The 6,798-nt window shown below is 44.3% G+C and overlaps 1 non-coding gene across 1 annotated transcript; it reads right to left on the bottom strand.

The window, feature by feature from the left end:
• Positions 1-2,375: 2,375 nt before the first annotated feature.
• trnak-cuu (transfer RNA lysine (anticodon CUU)) lies at positions 2,376-2,448 on the bottom strand. The gene has a single exon. It is a non-coding gene; the product is annotated as a tRNA-Lys (tRNA).
• Between the last annotated feature and the right edge of the window lie 4,350 nt (positions 2,449-6,798).

Genomic DNA, 6,798 nt, shown 5'->3' on the forward strand with positions numbered 1-6,798 from the left:
TGGGACGCGTGGGTGGAGCGGCTGCCCAGCCTCTACGACCCGGGTCCTAACGTGACGATGGACGAGCAACTGGTACCTTTCAGCAAAGAAAAGCAAAAAGAAACACTACATCTCACACACGCAGACATGCAGACAAAGACACAAGCAAAGACACACACGCAGACATGCAGAAAACACATAGCACACCGTTTTTTTTTTTACCTCTGTAAAAAAAAAATTTTTTAAAAATCTCACCTTTATTTTTTGTAGGTCGTTGCTCTTTCAGACAGTACATGCCTAGCAAGCCAGCAAAGTACGGCCTCAAGTTTTGGGTGGCGTGCGACGCCAAGTCCAGCTACCCTTGGAAGATGCAGCTTTACACCGGCAAGCCAGGAAGAGGAGGGGGAGGAGGAGAAGAAAAGAGAGCTTCTGAAAAAAAGCAGGGCCAGCGGGTCGGGCTGGACGTCACTGAAGGGCTCGCCGGGCCTTGCAACGTGATGTGCGACAACTTTTTCACTTCCTACGAACTGGGACAGTGGCTCCTGCGCAGGGAGCTCACCATGCTCGGTACGGTTCGCAAGAACAAGCCGGAATTGCCGCGGTGCTCCTCACGGTCAAGGGCAGGAGCGCCTTTTCCTCCGTATTCGCCTTCACTCCCAGCACCGTCCTGGTGTCCTACGTGCCCAAGAAAAACAAAACGTGATCCTGATGAGCATGCTACGCTTGGCTGCGACGGCTGACGACGATGTTCTCCTCGTCAACGGAGGACGGCGGGACAAAAAGCCCTTTGCCGTCCTAGACTACAACGCTACCAAAGGAGGCGTAGACAACCTGGACAAGGTGCTGGGAACCTACAGCTGCAGGAGAAAGATGGCGCGCTGGCCCGTGGCAGTGTTTCACAACGCCCTAGACGTGTCTTGCTAAAACGCTTTTGTCGTGTGGCGGGAGGCCCACCCGGACTGGATGTCCGGCAACCGCAGCAAGAGGAGGGTGTTTTTAGAGCAGATCATCGGGAGAAGGCACCATCCGCCTCGCGGCGAAGGGGGGTTCGGGACCCCCGTGCGGGTTCTCCTCCCGCTCCTTGTCCTGCTCTTCCGGACTAGGGGCAGCAGCAGCAGCAGTGGCGGCGACAGGCCCTCACCGCAGATCTCGTCTGGGGTGAAGACGGGGACAACGAGGGTGACGGAGGAGAAAATGACGCCCATGGTTCCGCCGCTAGCGACCGGGCGCAAAAGGGTAAGAGGAAAGGTGTCAAATTTGTCCGCGCGCGAGGGACCACAAAACAAACAATGTTTGCCATCGGTGCGAGAGATACATCTGCCACAGACATTTGCTCTTCTGCTGCTCACACTGCGCCCCTTGCTCCTGAAGATAATTTGTTTGTTCATTAGAAAATAAAATAATAATAATAATAATAATAATAATGTCAGTGTAGTAACATTATTTACAAACAAAGTGTAATATGTAAAAGAAAAATAATTAATAAAATAAAGCAAAAGCGTTTGAATTTGGGTATTTTGTTTTTTTTTCTCCAACCTGGGAATTTCTCCAACCTGGAGAACCCCTCCAACTTGGAAACACAATGTCACAATGCCCTCCCTGTATTCCCCACACACACACACACACACACACACACACACACACACACACACACACACACACACACACACACACACACCTCCCTCCTCCTAACCTGCACGTTCGCTGTCCTCATGGGGCCGAGCGTGACCCCGACCACCACCCCCCCACTACACATCCTCACCCACTTGTGGGGTCAGATGTAAAACCCTCCTCCGTTGCCCTCGTGGGGACTAAAATGAGAGCTGCGTGAGGGTTAAAAAAAGGTCAACAATGGTTATTTTATCAGACTCTGTGTCACTTGAGTCTATGATTTCAGACCAGTCGGCTTTGAAAAGCATCACTCACTTGTCCCTGGTGTTCATTAGGGACAGAGCAAGATAATAGAATGAATTGAAAACATACGCAGGCCAAGTTCACCATTCACTTTTTAATATATCCCTTACTAGAACCTGACACACTTTCAAATATGCAAAGAGAGTCTGAATTTGGGCTCGGTGTGAAACAACCGTTTGCCCTATGATAACACATCTAAGTGTAACACGTGATCAGATAGAAAGCAACTTGAGTGGTCAACTTTTAACTTGTAGTTAATACTAGGCACAAATGACTGAACACACTCATTACTTGTAAAGGACCCTCACAGGAAATAAACACTGTTGTTACCCTAATTAGAAGTTAACAGGCAAGGGCTTTCAAACCACTGAGACTTGGAGCGCCATCTGTGGTAAGTGTGTAAATGCAAAAACTGGAAGTAGCAGGTGTTGCAAAAGTGAAGTACTTTATAGAAGAAAGCACAGCCGAAAATCAAAGCTCAGCACCCAACGTGGGGCTCGAACCCACAACCCTGAGATTAAGAGTCTCATGCCCTACCGACTGAGCTAGCCAGGTAATAAATCATTTTTTTTTCCAATGCAATTGGCAACTCCAGGCCTCTGTGGGTAAACGTATGGTTTTCTTTCTGGCTGATCTGTGTCAATACACAAAGATTCTGCTTTTAATTAAAAAAAAAGGTCAACAATGGTAATTGTATCAGAGGGCAAGAAATTCAAGACACAGGTTCAGATGAGCAGACAGACAGGCTCAGAATTCTTTTTGCATTATTTCAGGCTTCAGAATTAGTGTACAGTGGCTGCGGTTCAAAGTGACTAGGGTTTTTACTGCAGTACCGACGCGTCGCCACGGTGCAGCGAGTGCGTTGCTGACTAAAGATTTTCAATCCTGCAGCCGGCTAAAAAAAATAAGGACGCTAGTCTCGTTTTAACCACCAGGTGGCGCAGCGTTGATTAGAAGCCTCCAAAGCACTACAGCATAACTGAAGTCCGACTGTTCATTTCTACCTGTAACACACATATATTACACCAGACCTATTTTACTTTTTAGTTTTTACTATTAAGTATCTGTTGTGTGCTCAGACGTGGGAAGTATGAAGGGCAACAACTTGTTGATGGCTTAGTTATTTTCTGTTCACTGCAAAATTATAATTGTTCTGTGTGGTTTAAAACAGGCAGCGCCACAGCAGCAACACGTTCTTGTTTTCATTGTCCTCAGCTTTTTCGTATCTTTAAATAGCAGGCGTCTCTTTAGAATATGTACACACCCACCGCTCTAACATCTGATACAACATATTGACTTCACAGAATACCATGATTATGCGTCGCGGTTTAATTAATAAAATTTGAATGCGCAAGTAAAGACGTAGAGCGCAGTCCATCTGCGACTACAGCCGCATATTTAGGTTTTAAACTTCCACGACTTGTTAATGAATGTTTTCCAATAGTCGTAGATTTTACGTAAATAACCGTAATAATCACAGGAATTTGTTTTACAGCAGTTGTCAATTGTAATTTTGACAGGACGCCAGAAATCAGCAGATCTACAGCGACGCATTACAGCAACATGTTTGTTCCTACGCGTTTACTCTGTGTCTGCAGAACTGCAGTTTGACTTGTTTTGACTGCGCGTGTCATTGTAACTGAGTGGCTGAGATCACTTATTCCGCCCATGTACGTTTCAACATTTTCATTTCCCATCCGTCCATCCAGCCACTTTCACCGGCGTTTTCGTTTCTTTTGATGAGCGGCAAACCAATTTTAATCAAAGCACCGCCTTACAAACCAATAAATCAGGCAAAAATATTTGTTTTTTACAAAAAGACACGGAATTGGAGGTAATATGTTTTTATTGTTTAGAGACAAACGGAAAACACAAAAAGTCATTCTCTCGTTACCTCTGCTTATAATTTGGCAGAGACATCAAACTCTTACACAAACACGTGACGTGTTTCGGAGTCATGTGTCCAGACAGAGAGTGACCAATACACAAATGTATGGATGCGCAAATGCGGGCTACGAGAGGAACGGGGGAGTGGCGCACTTGATGTAGCGAGAATTTGTTTTGACTGTGCGTGTCACTGTAACTGAATGAGTGGCTGATGTGACTTATTCGGCCCGTGTACATTTCAAAACTTTGATTTCCCATTCATCCATCCACCTTCACCGGCTTCTCGTTTCTCTTGCTATGGGCGGCAAACAGATTTGAATAAAAGCACCGCCTTACAAACCAATAAACCGAGCAAAAATATTTTTAACAAAAACACACGGAATTGGATTTAAAGCTGTTTTTTCGTTTAGAATAAAGAAAAACGAAAAACTAAAAACCTCTGCTTTTAATTTTTAATGGAAGCTCATCCGTGGATGGTGCAGCAGTCTTAGCAGAGAGCTCCAGACTGCCGCTCGAATGAAACACGAGATTGAATAATATGTGATGTGTTTCGTACTCAGATGACTTGGATCTGAGTTCGACCAAGCTTTTGTTTGTCTCATGTTTGCTCACAGTTGCAAAGGAAAACTACACACCCCTCCCCCCTCCTTCGTAGAGGCGCATAGACATGCTAATGTGTTGCTACTACTCGATCAGCAGGTGAGAAATACTTCAGCTCCGGGACAAAGCTCTTTAACACTAGAACTACTGGGGTTTTCTAAATATACCCATTCCCACTAGAAGGTGGTCAAATGATCTGCTCGGCTAGCTGAGACCCTGAATCATCTGTGAACAGCTGCCTTTGTTAGGTAAGAGGGCCATCACTGACGCACTCTAGGTGGTGGGTTGCGTGGGCTTGCTGACCCTGCTCCTGTCTGCCAAGGCTGCACAGTTCCTATGAGTCTAAGAATGACATCCACTGTTACAATGTTCAACCGCTATGTGCTTGGATTTACAACGTGAAAGGACGAGTGTCATTGTTGCGGTCTCACCGAAGGAAGCAATAAGATATCATCATCAATAATACAATAAGACAGTTTTAGATCCTTCTCAAATGTGGCGAAGCTTGTTTATTATACAAAAAAAACTAGTTCAATATTGTTTGCACTGTAACTTCATCAAAAATTACAGAAAAGATGACAGTACACTCATCAAGTTTTACAAATGTGCAATAAAAATATAAACAGAAAACGCTTGAAAACGTTTTTTTATATTCCGTTTATTTCGTTATTACATGCTTTCACCTGTACCACATAAAGTCATTGTAGAGCTACAGCCATGTTCCTACAAAGTTAACCAGCTTTATTTCGTTATTCCCTCTTTCATGTCCGTCTGTTGAATGAAAGTGGGCGTGGCCATCCACGTCCCAGAGCGGGTGACACTGGGGGGAAGGGGGAACGCGCATCAACACGCAGGACAAAGATCTGCGTTTCTCTGCTGCCTACAGCCTCGGCTGCGTTGGGTTGTTAGTGTCCCTTTCACCTCTACCACATGAAATGTGTTCCTGCTAAGTTGATCTTGAGCTGCTATCAGAATCGTTTTTATTCCCCAGGTTTGAACAGGGCAAACATTATTTTATTTACAAAAAAATTAAAACGTTCACATGTGATTTGCCCGCTTTGATGTAGACAAAATTCTTGAAAGCGTTTTACATTACATCCCGTTTATTTCGTTATCCCCACTTTCATATCTGTCTGATAAATTAAAAGTGGGCGGGGCTATCAGTCCCGTAGCAAAGGTAAGCGCTGACTGTGGGGGCTGGGCGCATCAGCATACAGGACAAAGACCTGTGTTCCTCTGCCCACAGCCTCCTCTTTCAGCCTGTTGCTTTGGGCCGTTATTCCCCCACTTACTGGAGCCCCATGTTGACAAAGTTGACCAGCCGCTTTTATGTAGACACCAAACTCTATAAAGCATTTTACTTTACATTCCGTTATTTCGTTATTATATACATGTAATTGCAAATGCTGCTCTGAGCTCTTTTACTTTGATGAGTTTTGTGTCTACATGAAAGCGGGCAGAACAACGTCCATGCTTGTGTCACGCTGAAAGAAACATGGCTGTAGCTCTGCAATGACTTTATGTGGTACAGGTGAAAGGGGAAAAATAACGAAATAAACGGAAATATAAAACAGAAACGCTTTCAAGCGTTTTCTGTTTAAATTTTTTATTGCACATTTGTTAAAACTAGATGGGTGTACTGTCTTTTTTCCTAATTCTTAGTGACTTACAGTGCAAAGCGTATGGGATTTTTTTGTAAATAAAAATAATTAAATAAATGGAATATAAAACGGAAACGTTTCAAGCGTTTTCTGTTTATATTTTGTAAATAAAAATAAACCCGGTGAATAAAAACGATTCTGATTCTGAAAGCAGCTGATCAACTTTGTAGGAACACATTTCATATGGTACAGGTGAAAGGGACACTAACAACCCAACGCAGCCGAGGCTGTAGCAGCAGAGAAACGCAGATCTTTGTCCTGCGTGTGATGCGCGTTCCCCATCCCCCAGTGTCACCGCTCTGGGACGTGGATGGCCACGCCCACTTTCATTCACCAGACGGACATGAAAGAGGAAATAACGAAAATAAACAGCTGGTTAACTTTGTAGGAACATGGCTGTAGCTCTGCAATGACTTTATGTGGTACAGGTGAAAGGAGTAATAACCAAATAAACGGAATATAAAACGGAAACGCTTTCAAGCGTTTTCTGTTCACCCAAACTAGATGGGTGTACTGTCATCTTTTCAGTAATTTTTAGCATTTGCATGTTGTTGTATATGAATAACGAAATTACGTTTGACAAAACTGTGAAGAGTTCCGTGTCTACATGAAAGCGGGCAGAACAACGTCCGTCTATGACTCACTGCCGAAAGCGGCTGGTGAAACATGGCTGTAGCTCTGCAATGACTTATTATGTGGTACTGGTGAAAGGGGAAATAACGAAATAAATGGAATGTAAACCGAAACGCTTTCAAGC

Source organism: Betta splendens, chromosome 15 (genome assembly GCF_900634795.4).
Source record: "Betta splendens chromosome 15, fBetSpl5.4, whole genome shotgun sequence".
Lineage (NCBI taxonomy): Eukaryota > Metazoa > Chordata > Actinopteri > Anabantiformes > Osphronemidae > Betta > Betta splendens.